Genomic DNA, 16,135 nt, shown 5'->3' on the forward strand with positions numbered 1-16,135 from the left:
GGTGTTTTTTTGCTCTCCTTCATATCATCTTCTCTTTCCCTTGCTTTCCTTGGCCCCTTTCTCAATCTCTCCCACTCAATTCTGATTTCTGTCTTTCTCACATCACCTCCTCCTCCTTTTCTTCTCACTCTCTCCATCTCATCTCATCTCCGCCTGTCATCTCCTCTCTCTAGCAGTGAATTAGTAAATATGTGCACATTGATGTTTTTCTCACGGTGTCTTCATGCCTCCAGCCATGTTTTTTGTCCGCTGTCTGTAGATGCTTTGAATTTGAAAAAGTCAGAGGTGTGTGTGTGTGTGTGTGTGTGTGTGTGTGTGTGTGTGTGTGTGTGTGTGTGTGTGTGTGTGTGTGTGTGTGTGTGTGTGCGCGTGCGCGTGCATGTGTGTGTGACAGAGAGGAGAGAGTGAGAGCAAGATAAAGAAAAAGAGAGTGTGTGTGTAAAAGTGTGTGAAAGAGGGAGAAAGACAGAAGAAGACATGTATTAAGATTTGCATGTTCTGCAGACATTGCAGGGTAGTGGCAGAGACAGAGTTAACACTCATGCACATTTGTGTGTCCTATTCCTACTGCACACATAGTCGTTAGTGCTCGGCCATTAAGAAATGCTTGCTGAGCTGTTTCATCCCAAGATCTTCAGCTTTATTCTCTCTCTGCTTTGCTTTGCATTTCAGCTGCAAACCAGGGGTGCATTTCTGGAAAGCGTAGTTGTTAGCAATTAGCAACTTCGGTAGTTGCCAATGGGAAATTGCATTGCAACCAACAAAGTATAGCTGACATAGTTAGTGACTACGCTTTCCAGAAATGCACCCCTGGATCTCAGCACAAGTCCCAAGAGAGGTCACCAGAGGGAGAAAAAAGTGTAAGACGTGAACTCCAGAAATGCTTATTCACCCCCCCCCCCCCCACACACACACACACACACAGTGGTGTAGTGTACTTTTTGTGATGGTATACTGTATATTTGAATTTTTTTTTAGGTGGGTATACTGTATATATTTGTGCTATTCTAAATAATGGATCAATCAATTTTAGGTGGGTGAAATCCCTGAAATTTTGAGGTGGGTACTGTGTATACATGCGTTCTACGTAGACTACACCACTGTACACACAGACTAGCACACACACACACACACACACACACACACACACACACACACACACACACACACACACACACACACGCACACACGCACAGTCGCACACACGCACACACATTTTACCTTTTTCATTCATGCACAGGACAAAATATCGATCAAGGAATGTGTGTGGTGCCATGCAACCATCCTCTCATTTCACTCGTGACAATGGGAAGAAAAAAAATGATTATATCACCGTGTGTTTCAGGTTGTTTTAACAAAAAGTTCTCCACAAGATGCTCTTCAAATTTGAATGTGTGTGTTGGATGTAACCAAATGTTTCAATGCAGTAAAACAAATATCACGCTCACTGTCCATTACACTTGCAAATGTATTGCTCACAGCAAAAAGTTGTGGACATTATATCAGATACTGTAGGTCTTATAATAAGATGTATGTCTTAAGAGTTATATAAAATCTTTAGGCTGTTTCACCGTCGAAACATGTCTGGTAAAAGATGAAAACTTTTACATGTCTGAAACAAAAGAAACTTAAAAATTTTACTGTACCGTGCGTCATAGTCTTAAAATGTGATCTGGTTTCAGATTAAAATGCAATGCCACGTACTGTATTTTTTGTCCTTCCCCACTGATAGAGTGACCTGCCCTATATTCTGGGCTTTTTTGGCCTTTTATTACTACAGGACAGTGTGAGAGTTGACAGGAAATGATTGGGAGAGAGCGATTGGGCAGGGCCAGGAAATGACCCCGGACGAACTCGGACCGGGGTCCCTGTGGGCAATGTAAGCCCAAATGTGCGGGGCTTAGCTACCTGCCCTATAATCATACATACCGTAAGTACTTTAACTTCAGACATTTCAGTGACATGAAGATTAATGTCATGGTGTTGAGTATAAGCTGGAGACACTTAATTGCTCTTCATGGTCATTTGGTTGCCACCTTTAGTGTGTGGATAGTGTGCACATTAGAGTCGAACGCAGTCACAGCCGGAGCCCACCAACAACAGAGGGGGGAAAACTGAACTGGCAGAGTGAAAGTCCTGCTTACTGTGGGTTTTCATTCTGACTGTGCTCTCTCAACATAGATTATTTCACTTATGAGCTCATCAACCTGATTTAAGGAATGGGGTAATTAGGATCAGCTCGTTGATTGAATTGGCTGGAGCAAAAATGTGGCAGGGTTTTTGACTTTCTGCATTTGGGTTTTTCCACCTCTTACCCACCTTCACACCTTTGACCTGGGTTGCGGTGGCTTCACACCAAGATATTCGTGTTCACTTAACGTGTCCGGGAGCATTGCGAGTCCGAGAAGTTTGCGGGCTGCCTTTCACGCTACACAGTCAGCGTCCACATTCTATCCGCGGACAGCAGGCATTCATGTTCAATGGAACCCGCTCATTGCACGTGGACGTCCGCGCAGGAAAGTAGACTCGAGTATTTTCAAGGAGCATCGCGGGGACTGGATAGCTCCGGACAGGATAGCTCCGGACACGTTAAGTGGACATCTCGGGCTTGCAGTGTGTAAGCATCATAAAGAGCTCAGCTCTACCAGGCCCAGAGGGGAAGCCCAGAATTGGGTCCCCAGTGCATATTATATGTCTTAAAGAAGAAATGAAACGAATATTAATTGGAATTTTACAGTTTGTGCTGCATATTACAAAAGTTTCAAGCTTTGTGATTAAAACAAGATATTGTGTGTGTAATAATTTATCCGGGAAGTCATGTTAAAACGTGCTCAAAATGAGCAATATTTTGTCCAGTAGTGCAAATTTATTGTCTTATGCGTGACGTCATAAGGTTGACACAGTCCAACTCCGAACCCACAAAGTTATAGTAGTCAATGGCGGCGTCTATGGCGAGTAAATCAAAGCACAGTGGAAAATATTGTGTTCGTGGTGGTCAAAATGGTACAGGTTGCAACAAGTACAAGTTTCACTGAAGGCATCTCTCTGCACAAGTTTCTTTAAGTCAAAATTACTGGAACTGTTGCTGACAAGGAGAAGGCAAAACAACGCTGATCGTGTAGGAGGCATCGGCTTTTGAAGTGACCTAGATCAATGTTGTGCTCTGGGCGTTTTCCACCCCCCTGTTGTTTACCTTAAAAATCTGGAGACCGTGGACATGGTTGGAAATAGACTCCTAGACTACCACAAGCAGTGTCTATGGATGGCAGGTGAGCCGACGGATAGCTCGAGTGCGACGACGGGTGAGTCTGGCCGACAGCCACTTAGCAGGATAGCAGCATGCTAAAGATGCTAGTTCCTCTCTGCCATTGTAGCTAGTACTAAAGGGCCGTACACACACGTCGCTGCTAGTTACTCGCCCAGCGGATGAAGTCAATAGAATGTCAACGTGTTCCAGCGAGTCTCGCTGGCGAGTAGGCGAGGAGAGTACAAGCGATGCGATGTGGGCGGGTTCCAAGATAAACTTATTTTATCTTCGAGCGACGCGAGTTAAGCAAGTAACCAATTGGAATGCAGAATACAGATTATTGACAGGTGACGTTGCCCCTGTGGTGTTCTGACCACCCAACTTCTGTACGCCATCACACTTTGGTTAAAAGTGTTGAGGAAAATACATACACTGTACACCATCAAAGGCTCATATGCATGGTTGTGCACAGCACACGATCAACGTTAAACAGCATAGGCCTACATTTTGTTTCGTATGGACGTTATTGGCGCGGACAGCGGGAACCATGTGTCACAACCACTGGCTCGTTAGTGGCTGTAACATTAAGGGAGACCACACCGATTCGTACATTTTACACAAAAGATTCTTTATTTACAAAGTGTATCAGTCATCAGTAATGTGAATTAACCAAAGAGTGTATCAGTAAATGAGTGTTGTCCAAAAGGGTGCAAGTGTGGTGCAAATCCCGGCCGTCGTCGATGTGACCATACGGTCACCAAACGAATGTGCCTGTGGGATGAGAGAGAGAGAGAGAGAGAGAATGCTGATGGGAGGCCTTTTATAGGCCGCCCAATCAGCAGCCCTCTGAGATGTTGCACGTCTTCACAGACCAGCTCCACCTGCAGGTCGGAGGAGCAAAGTGCCCCAAACACTAACCGGCAGAGCCGGGCATGACATCCCCCCCCTTAAAAACAGAGGCCCATACTAATGGGTCTCTGAAGCACCATCAACAAAAATAGAAAACAAAAACAAAATGCTACAATAGCCACAGTAGCTGTAGTCCAGTCCTACAGATGCACCTCCCCTCCACCCCAGACCAACCAGACCCAAACCCTCACCACCCTCCTTCCCCTCTGCTCTTCTCTGCACCCAGCAAATCCTGGTACCCGGACAGCAAACTTTAAGGGAAACAGAAAAAAAAGAAACAGAAAAAAAGGTTAGGAGCGAGTGAAGGTCATTAGGCCCCCTGGTCCAGAGCCCGAGATAGCGCATCAGCCATAACATTTTCCACCCCCCGGATGTGGCGAATGAGTAGGTGGAATGGCTGCAAAAACAGTGCCCAGCGCAACAGGCGCTGGTTGGTGGATCCTTTAAAGGACTGGAGAAATGTGAGGGGGTTGTGGTCAGAGTAGACCACAATTGGATGGAGACCCCCTCCCACATAGACTTCAAAGTGTTGCAATGCCCAAATCAATGCCAAAGCTTCCTTTTCGATCACAGAGTAATTGAATTGGTATTTGTTAAACTTTTTTGAAAAATAGCAAACCGGTCTGGCTACCCCATCATCATCAGCCTGCAGGAGGACCGCACCTGCTCCCACCTGGCTTGCATCCACCTGCAGCTGGAAAGGCTGATCCAATTTTGGTGCAGCCAGGACCGGAGCTGACATTAACAAAAGCTTTGCATTCTGGAAAGCCTGCTGACACTCCTCCGACCAAATGAATTTGGCGCCACCCTTCAACAAATTGGTCAGAGGAGAGACAACAGTTGAAAAATTGCAGCAAAAATTGCGGTAGTACCCGATCATACCCAAAAAGCGCATAAGCTCTTTCTTCGTCGCCGGTGCAGGGAAATTATCAATAGCTGCCACCTTTGCGTTAATGGGCCGCACCATCCCCTGGCCGACTACTTTACCCAAATAGACGACGGTGGCACGCGCAAACTCGCATTTCGCTAAATTTACTGTGAGGTTTGCTGCCACCAACCTCTGGAAAAGCGCTCGAATGCGAGCCAGGTGTTCGTCCCAACTGTCCGAATGACAAACAGCGTCGTCCAAATAAACCGCGCACCCCTGCAGCCCCCCAACGACCCTATTCATGAGCCGTTGGAAGGTTGCAGGGGCATTCCGCAAACCGAAGCTCATGCGAGTGTACGAGTACAACCCGGAGGACGTAATAAACGCAGAAATCTCCTGCGCTCTCTGTGTCAAAGGCACCTGATAGTAACCTTTAAGTAAATCAAATTTGCTAACATAACGAGCACTCCCAACCTGATCCACACAGTCCTCGATACGTGGCAATGGAAAAGAGTCTGGTCTAGTCACAGCATTTACTTTCCTATAATCCGTGCAGAATCTATAGGTGTTGTCTGACTTTTTAACCAGTAGACATGGCGATGCCCAACTGGAGTAAGATGGCTTGGCGAGACCATGATCAAGCAGATACTGTACACTGTCCTCCATACTCTTCTGTTTATCGGGAGCCACTCGATAAAATCTTTGTCGTATTGGGCGGGCACCCTGTGTGTCAATGTCATGTTCAATTAGTGTGGTACAGGTTGGAGTGTCGGAAAACAAAGGCAAAAACTCAAAAATCAAATCCGACAACTGTTTACGCTGCACCCCACTTAAATGACCCAGGAGACTATCTAGCTCCTTTAACTGCTGAGTATTATCCAAGCGCCCATGTAACACTGAATCGTCAGGTGCGCGCACTTCATCCGAAGCTGCCACCTCCGGCCAGTTGAGCGGTTCCCCAACCCCAACGACTAGACCCACCGGACTCGCAGCAATCCCACCCGCCTTTTCGGAACCTGCAGAATGGTAAGGCTTGAGTAAATTCACATGACACAGTTGCTGTGATCGTTTACGATCAGGAGTTGACAGTAGATAATTGAGATCTGACACTTGGCTCATAACAGTAAATGGACCAGAGTATTTCGCTGTAAATGGTGACCCAGGAATGGGCAGCAAAGCTAAAACTTGATCACCCGGATTGAAAACTCTGATCTTCGCTTTACGGTCATAACGCAGCTTCATTTTCACCTGAGCTTTGGTCAAATGCTCTGTTGCCTCTTTCCATGCAAGCAACAGCCTACGACGAAAACCATCTACATACTCAGTGAAACTGGCGGGAGTGTTCTGCAGATCCAGATTGGCATTTAAAACAGACAGTGAGGTTCGGACTTTGTGACCAAAGACTAGGTCATTAGGACTAAAGCCAGTGCTTTCCTGCACTACACCACGCGCCGACAACAAGAGCCATGGCAACGCCTCCTCCCAATCTCTCCGCATCTCCACACAGTAAGCGCGCAAGAGAGACTTCAATGTGGCATGCCAGCGCTCCAATGCCCCCTGACTTTGTGCGTGATAAGCGCTGCTCAAATTGTGCTTCACCTGCATCGACTTCAACGCTGCAGCAAATGTTCTGGAGGTAAAGTTAGACCCTCTGTCGCTCTGAATTACCTTTGGAATGCCAAAGACAGAAATGAATTGAGACAAACACTTCAATATTGATCTTGTGGTAATTGTTCTCAAGGCATACGCTGCTGGATAACGAGTGGCCTGGCACATAATGGTAAAGAGGTACACACAACCAGATTTCGAAGGGGGTAGTGGACCTACACAATCAATAATGAGATGCTCAAATGGTGTGCCAACAGACGGAATGGGTTGAAGTGGTGCAGGTTTAATGGGAGTACTCTGTTTCGCAACCTGGCAAACATGACATGCTTTGACAAATCTAGATACATGGCGTTTCATCCGTGGCCAGTAAAAATGTTCCAAAAGACGTCGGTAGGTTTTCTTAACTCCAAAATGCCCAGACTCTGCTCCATGGGCTGTTTTCAAAATCAAATCACGGTATTTGTCAGGTACCATCACTTGAATCACCTGACCTGCCACTTCAGGATCAACACCTGGCAACCACGTATGCAGCAAAACGCCATTCTGAATGAAGTAACCCATCGTTGGATCAGTAGAAGCTAAGGCAAAATATTTCTCAAAGCTCTGATCATTCTTTTGTGCCTCAATTAAATCTTGACATGACAGAGGTTCAGGCAGCTCAGGAACAAAAATAGGCACAGATTTGGATACATCCGACGATTGCGCCTGTGCGCGAGACATGGCCCTAGTCACAGCGCAAGCAGTAAACACTTCTGGGAATTCCTGACAACACGCGTCTGGCTCCTCTACAGATAGCGGTACAGGTGTGACAACTGGAGGCGGAGAAACTAAACACCCACCCAAATTGTTCCCCAGGATTACATGGATATCCTGCATAGGCAGAGACGGTCTCACAGCAATAGTCACCTCCCCATTCACAAACCCTGAATTCAAGTGAATTTTGTGCAACGGTACAGAAAATGACTGCATGCCTATTCCTCTAATCAAAACACACTTCCCAGTGTCAGATGCTGTGGAAAATGGCAAAACTGCTCCAGAAATGAAACTCTCAGATGCCCCAGTGTCTCTTAAGATTTTAACTGGAACTTTTTGTGTCTCTCCAACCAATGACACCCAGCCATCACTAATGAATGGAGCGAAATCAGATGCAGCTGACTCTACTGATTTCGTCTGCTCGTCTGACACAGATGCGCAATCTTCAATCAATTGCTCACAATCCACTTCCGAACGAGGTAACGGGGTTAGATCAGAGACGCCGAAATCAACTGGATGCACAACAGAAACACACCCAGCTGCCTTGGCATTAGATTTACGGCCTTTCAACAGCGGGCAGTCCTTTTTCCAATGTCCCTCCTGCAAACAGTAATGACATTTATCCGTCGGGCTTGGACGAGATTTGCTACTTCCATTATCAAATTTAGGAACATTACTGGAATTGCCATAATTGGTACGATTTGAACTACGACCATAACGAGGAGGAGAACGCTGTGGAGGAGAACGAGCAGGATCATAACGCTGGTGGCTATTAGGCCTATACCGTGGAGGACTGCTGTAAGGCATACGTTTATGCGTTAACACAAAAGTATCAGCAAGCGAGGCCGCTTCCTCCACTGACTTTGCCTTTTGCTCATTAATGTAGGTTGCAATTCGATCTGGTACAATGTTCTTAAACTGCTCCAAAATCAACAAATCACGCAAGTCTTCGTAAGTTGAGACAGACTCAGAAGTAAGCCACCGGTTAAAATAAGTACTCAACTCTCTTGCCACTTCAGCATGAGTCTGATTATCACGTTTACGCCAGTTTCTGAAACGTTGTCTGTAAGCTTCTGGATTCAGTTCATAACATTTCAAGACCGCTTTTTTCACCTCAGCATACTTGTGCCTATCAACAGCTGTTAATGCCAAGTATGCCTCTCGTGCGCGTCCTACTAGTACAGTTTGCAAAAGCACCGTTCTATCCTCTTCACTCCACTTTTTATCAGAGGCCATCTGTTCAAACAGCGAGAAAAACACGTCTGGATCACGTTCATCAAACTTTGGCACGTATTTTACCATGCTATCCATACTTGACCCGGACAGATTTCCACTAATCTTACCCTCTGACATTAGTTTCAAACGATCCTTTTCAATTTTAATTTTCTCAAGCTGTACTGTCAGGTCCATTTCACCTTTTTTCAAATCCATTTCTTTTTCAAATTTAAGTTTCTCCATATCTGCTTGCTGTTGCAACTCCCGTTCCAATTTGATTCTTTCCACATCCGCTCGCTGTTGCAATTCTCGTTCTAATTTAATTTTATCCAAATCTGCTTGCTGTTGCAATTCTCGTTCCAATTTAATTTTTTCCAGTTCAAAAAGACGCTCTTTCTCCCTATCCTGCAGTTCTAGTTCCTTCAGCTGTCTCTGCTGCTCAAAAGTAAGTATACCCATCTTTTCTGACTGCTCTGGCATACCTTTCACACGAGAGTCACCACCTTTTGCTGAAGGCAAAGTGCCCTGCTCACACAAAAACTCGTGAATGGAGTCACGCAAGGCTCCCTTCTTACCAGTTTTAATGGCTGACGACAATTCCATGCCATACTTTTCTGCCAATTGCAACAATTGTTCCTTGTTTAGGGCAAACAACAACTTTTCAGATGGTGCTTCCACAAAAGCCTCCATCCTGCTCAATCCAGACAGCACCAACCCTGGCCTACTGTACCAAACCAAAAAAATGAAACTACTGAAATAACAGGTAAATCAAAACTAGCTCTACTTAAGCTAGGCTCTCTCTCTCCAACCAATCCAACCAGGTCTCTAAAGCATTACAGTTATGTAAACACAGCAAACTAACCTCGGAGCATCCCCCTAAACATCTTCCCCCCACTAGACTAATCTATTTTCACACAGAGCCCGAGGACGAGGATCATTTACTCACCAATACCTGTGGAGACGTACCATCCCGACAAAGCCGATTCAGCCGTTTCTCCAAGGCGGTGCCCTCGCCCAGGCTCTGTGACAGCAGGAACCTAGAACCCGTACTAGATGGGGATAAAGGCAGCAGCTCCTCAGAGGTTGAATGCAATGCTACAAACTGCAATGAAACTAAACCAAGATGGCTGGAACAACCAATTCAGTCTTACCTACACTTGCACGGTCCAACAAAAATCCAAAAGCACAAACCAGTATAGGTCCCCCAATTTAACTAACTGATAACAGGCCCCAACTGACTATCAGCAGTTCACAATTAGTAACTCAGCTCTACTCACCTTCCTACGCTCCAAAAGCCAGTAGAAGGAATACTTGTAGCCAAATACTCAATACAAAGAGCTCTACGCACCTTCCTACGCTGCCATAGCCAGTAGAAGGAATTACCCTAGCCTAAAGTTACTACCAAAGATCGGATGAGCCCCCATATGTCACAACCACTGGCTCGTTAGTGGCTGTAACATTAAGGGAGACCACACCGATTCGTACATTTTACACAAAAGATTCTTTATTTACAAAGTGTATCAGTCATCAGTAATGTGAATTAACCAAAGAGTGTATCAGTAAATGAGTGTTGTCCAAAAGGGTGCAAGTGTGGTGCAAATCCCGGCCGTCGTCGATGTGACCATACGGTCACCAAACGAATGTGCCTGTGGGATGAGAGAGAGAGAGAGAGAGAGAGAATGCTGATGGGAGGCCTTTTATAGGCCGCCCAATCAGCAGCCCTCTGAGATGTTGCACGTCTTCACAGACCAGCTCCACCTGCAGGTCGGAGGAGCAAAGTGCCCCAAACACTAACCGGCAGAGCCGGGCATGACACATGACAACCAGTAAACAAAATCACCCAAAGCGAGTGGCAAGTAGGCGAGTGAGCAAGTAGCGAGTAAATAGCAGCGACGTGTGTGTACGGCCCTTAAGGGTCCTCGGTCAATGCGCTGCGGGTCGAGGCTGTGTTTCGTTACGACTCCATGGCCGTCAGTCGTGGAGTTATTGCTTTATATGCAACGAAATCGCCCCTGCATTTTAAGATTACATTAAAACGATGCTATTGGGCTACCTCATCATACGTTTTTAAAGCAGCTGATAGTGCAATTTCGCTAGGTTTCAACATGTCAAAGACGGCGCAGCAGCCAAAGCATCGCCCCCCCCCTTGTCACGTTGCCATAAACAAAAAAATAAGTTAGATGCCGCGCTGGTTGATCGGTAAGTTGTCGGCATAATAATTGAGATAACGCCATTGTTTAATACGATTTTAAAGCTGGCTTTCGAATTGCCACTTCGGTTTCAACCTGTCAAAGACAGCGCGGAATGTCACATCCATGATCTGAGAAACCGGCAGCTGGCACCCTAACATGCTCCCATATTTTCCAGTTTACCACAACACATACAGCCTACACTATTGTGTCATATGATTGATAATATCTTAATAATAATCAGCGTATTGCCTACGTAGGAGCGCGGTGCTGTTTTGTGCCCGTCGATCCTGTGCCGAATATGGCATATCTTTCCAACCCATATGGCATATGGTGGTGCATCATCACAGAAAAGTCTACTAGGCTTATTTGTGAGGCTTATATTCAACGTGAGTTTTTTTTCACATAATGTTAGAGGTGTGTTCTTTCGACATGTCGATGTTTGTATCTTAATGTTGGTTCCTTTATGAGATATGGGTCCTTCAAATGTATGATATTTCCGCAGCCAGCCATACTCGCAAAAAGAGGGTGTCAACCTAATGACGTCACTGCCCTGTAAATATTGTCGCACCAAAGGCACGGTTTTAAGTTACAGTTTCAACAAGTTATGCCCGGAAAAATTATTTAAAGTTGGATTGATGTTTTAGAAATAGGCACAATATTTAATGTGAATAATAGCTGAATATTCGTTTCATTTCTTCTTTAAACCTGTGCCGGTGCTGGAGTTTCAGATGCTTTTTGCACAAAGTGAAATGACCCAACACACACAGTAAACATACAGTGTAGGACCAAATACACTCTGGAAGATGTTGAATCGACTCTCTAAGTGTTGAATTCAGCAATTGACTATGCAGTCCGCCTGTTAGATTCACGAAATTGCTCTTCATGGTTGTCTGGCTGCTGCTGCTTGCAGTATGCACCACTTAGGGCGGCTACGCACTGTTGCACTAAACTAAATGGACAAAACACCAAAGGTGGACAAACTGGATAGAGAAAGTGCGGTAAATGTCCTGCCATGTGATCCTTCTCTCTAGGCTTTTGTGTAACAACTGTGTCTTAACCAATCATCTCATAACCTGGCCGAAAAAAAAGTCTCAGTTGGTTGGGAATGTCTGGTGGTGCTGGTCATATACACTTAGCCTGTTTCTGCGGTACAGTTTTAATACACTTTACAGTAAGTAGTGTATTTTTTACTAGACTTGGATAAGTGACCCAGTGAAGCTTTCCCTTCTCTCTTTTTTGGTTCCAGTGTTACATTAGGCCATTGTCATCATCATTCACACATTCCCTCTATTTGCTGATTGGCCTTGTAAAAATATGACCATCATGCTAATCTTGTCAACGGTTAGTAAGCCAAAGGGGAGAAAATAGCCTAATGGAAATTGCATAGGCCTGAGGTATACAGTTTAGCTCAGTGGTTCTCAACCTCATCCCAAGCCTCCAAACACCCCCCGGACATCATCATAAGACTGACAACGCCCCCTTAGTATTAAAAAAACAAAATGGCTAATGCCTCCCAATGGCAACTAAGCACCGCCCCATCTCTGCTGTATCCTTCTTAACGCCCCCCTAGAGCTCTCCAATGCCCCCTTGCCCCTGGGGGGCTCTACCGTCCCCATTGAGAAACACTAGTCATGCTGCAGCTTAATGGCAAGGTGAGTAGTAATCGCTAAGCAGAGCACATACTGTAAGCTATCTTTGATGGAGAGACAAACACAGCACATTTGTCATTTGTCACGGCAGACGGATGAACACAGCACGGGGAGATGTGGAGCTGTGTTTATCGCATCAAGCTGGGAACATACCCACTGCATGTGTTCTGCATCTCTGCAGTTCCATCTTCAAATACTAGAAAGAGGTACGTATCTCACAGAAGAAAACACAAAGCACACACCACCGTGCATGAACACACGCAGGCACGCATGCACACACAGCAGGCCCCCACCATCTTTTCTCTCAATACACCCAACAAAACAAATAAATTACATATTGGGGAAAAAACTACAGCACAACAAAAGGACTATGGTTCTGATCTTTCCCGCTGGATATGGTGCTAAAATATTCTGAAATAACACATTTATATGCTATATATATCTTGCATGAAAGCACATTACAAATAAGCATCAGCAATAAGCATCCGCTTCGTTTGCACTGGCTGAAGGTGTTCTTCTTCCCAATAAATTAAATTGCACGATACAAGCAACATTTGTAATCAGTTGAATCAGTTATGAGTAAAAATGGAATACACTTAGGAAATATAAGAGAGTTGTGATGACCAGGGATGTCCTGTTGTTTACTTCCAGTGCTGCAGTCTCATTCACATCCTTAGCAGTCCTCATATGACTCCATGTTAGAATGGCTGTGCTGGGTGCCTGTGCAAGCATTAGCCAAGATTGATATGGTGCAAGCGTGCGGTGATATTGTGGATGCAATGGAACTAATTAAATGATCCATTATTGGAGCCGTAGCAGCATTCCACGCGACACTGACATTCATCATGGTTCCGCCCCACTCCGGACGGAATCTCCATCTTCTTGCCTCGTCCTCCATCATAATCGCCGCTGACGCGAGCATGTCTGCAGCTGAGATCGCTATCAAATTTACTTCTCGTTGCGTCGTTAACTCAGCTGATTAGGCTCCTGATCGATTGCGATATTTTAGACAACGGCGTGTGCACAATATTGTGCCTGACGTACAAACACATATTTACAGATCTTGCTAACAAGTGATAACTGATCAGGCCGTAAAACATTACTGGAAGCAAATGGTCTCTCCATGTCTCTCTGTCTATACTCTCCATTACCATTTCCATACAAAAGGGGTACCTCTTCACCAAAGATATAGCCTGTCCTCAGCCATCTGTAAGCTTCCACTCGATTATAATCTCTGTACGTGCTGCGCCTGGGTGTGATATTTTTGGGCGAGGCTTGATGAACCTTGCCATTCAGCAACTGCATTACTCAAAAGTACAGACAAACTGAATATTTCAAAACCAAATGTTAGTTTTTGTGTAGAATGAAATTCAAATGTTAAAAAAAGGATGGCAAGTCACAGACCTTGGTGTTCAACTGTTCAGCGAAATGTCTGTCCTTAAACAGGTAGATGTGTGGTAGCGTTGATCCTTCTTGTTTTCTCCCTGCAATGCCTCGGGTGCAAGCTAATAACTCAAACAGTGATTAAGTGAAAAACAAGGGTGCCTCCCTGAGAAGGCAATATATAGTACAGTGTTTAAGCGGATGAATAGTTAGGCAAGACTGAATTGTTATTATTTACTCCAAACGGAAATGCCATTTGAAATCAATGTTGCTCTGCTGGTGAAATTGGCTCCACTTTTCTAAACTGTTTGCCTCTTCAATACCACCCCCCCTCCACACACACACACACACACACAGACACCGTCCACCGCTACAACACCAGAGCAAGCATGCGTGAAAGAGGCTTAATAGGGTGCAAACACCCAGGGAAGCCGGCAGGGCGGGCAAAGGGGTCAGTTGTCCCGGGCCCAGGGAGAGAGGGGCACCAAAATTGAGTCCTCAGTATATTGTAGGTATTGGAAAAGGGGGCCCTATCAAATTATTTTGTCCCGGGCCCAGCAAAAGCTGTCAGCAGCCCTGCAAACACCCACAATAAACTCAAGGCCTTTTAATCTACGACTGACACTCAGCAACACAGTGGCATTTTAAAGAACAGGACGTCATCACCAGACACACTTGTGTTCAAGCATCAAGCACCACATCAGCATGCAAATCTAGATACACTCGGTCAATAAGTACCAACCGTACCATCTAACAAACTCTAACACAGGTGTAGGTATTTGAGAAATAGCCGGCTGTAGCTAAATGACAAGATGTCACAGTGGAAGCAGGGATAGCAGGACTGCAGGATCAGTGTTGAGGGAGGGAGAGAGAGAGAGAGAGAGAGAGAGAGAGAGAGAGAGAGAGAGAGAGAGAGAGAGAGAGAGAGAGAGAGAGAGAGAGAGAGAGAAAGAGATTAGACAATATACTGTGTCTTGCACTGTGAACTATATGGCTTTTCAGTTGATAAAACCCACAAACACCTTTGTGCACGCATAACATGTCAGTACGTCACAGACTAATGCTAATTTATTCAGATACAATAAGTAAATAAGCATCAAGTGCGCTATTAAACAAACACTAACAATATGTGCAATATGTGTTTGAGAAGCAGCAGCAAAGGCTAACGGTCCATGACCAGCGTTTTACCAGGATGAGTACTTCATGAGACATGAAGTGTGGACCGCAGCCAAAGGAAGCAGTGAAGTCAGACTAAGATCCTGTTTACATGCATCTAGATATTTTTTTCAATGAACATACTTTTTAAAATAAAAAGCACAGTTTATTAACATATAAAGTGAGTTAGGAACTTAAATGGTTTTGTTGATTTCCATAGATATAGAGGATCTAAGGCCATGTTTACATGGCGGGCTAACCCAAATGAACTGTGACACAGAACAGAGTTTCTTTTCAATTCTCATTTAGTCTGGCGACATAGCCTATCTTGAACATTTCAAATTGTATTGAGATTGGGGAACAGTGAAGTTTTAGCATTTCCAACGACTCGATGGGGCATTCTCAAATCAATGATGCATCAGTTCAGTTAGCTAGTGCGTGAAGGAATGGACGGTCTTATCAGATTTTCATATCATATATATTATGTTATCTTGTTGTAGCTTCAACCAGTAGCATACATCATTTCATGAATGTGAGATAGACATGCCTGTATGTCTCCCTTGGAAAAATGGGTTGGCGACACGAGTAGGCAAGACTAACTTCTCACAGAGCTTTGAAGATGCGAAGCAAATGTTTACACATATTTCTACATTTTTTTAACGAACCGACATTCATTTTAGACTCTAATTAAAATGTAACCTGAGTTTTAAAAGACTCAAATGTTTTTGTTGACATTCAAAGTAGTAATGTTTTGTCAAAATCCAGTATTTTATTTTGCCATACACTCGATATGTGAATATATATGGGCAAGCTGTGCTGTAGTGCACAGGCATGCTGAAATATAGTAATATCACTGCTTTTATAGCACGGCGTATCTTTGTGCCGTTTGTCCCCATTCAGGGCCGCCAACTCACCACTGCGTCAATGGAAGTCACAGCACGATTCCGCTGGACTAAAAGACCAGTCCTATATATAGCCCAACGCTACCATTACTGTATGAGGCTTCGGAAGGGAGGTTTACTAACGTTCCACGCCACACTTGGCTAGTTGGCCTCCGTTACCCTTTCAGTTCAAACCCCATACCACAGACACCCTCATCCATGTCATGATGTCATGTTTCCCAGCGGCGTAGTGAACACTTGTAGGGGTCATGAAC

The sequence above is a fragment of the Engraulis encrasicolus genome, chromosome 7 (genome assembly GCF_034702125.1).
Source record: "Engraulis encrasicolus isolate BLACKSEA-1 chromosome 7, IST_EnEncr_1.0, whole genome shotgun sequence".
NCBI lineage: Eukaryota > Metazoa > Chordata > Actinopteri > Clupeiformes > Engraulidae > Engraulis > Engraulis encrasicolus.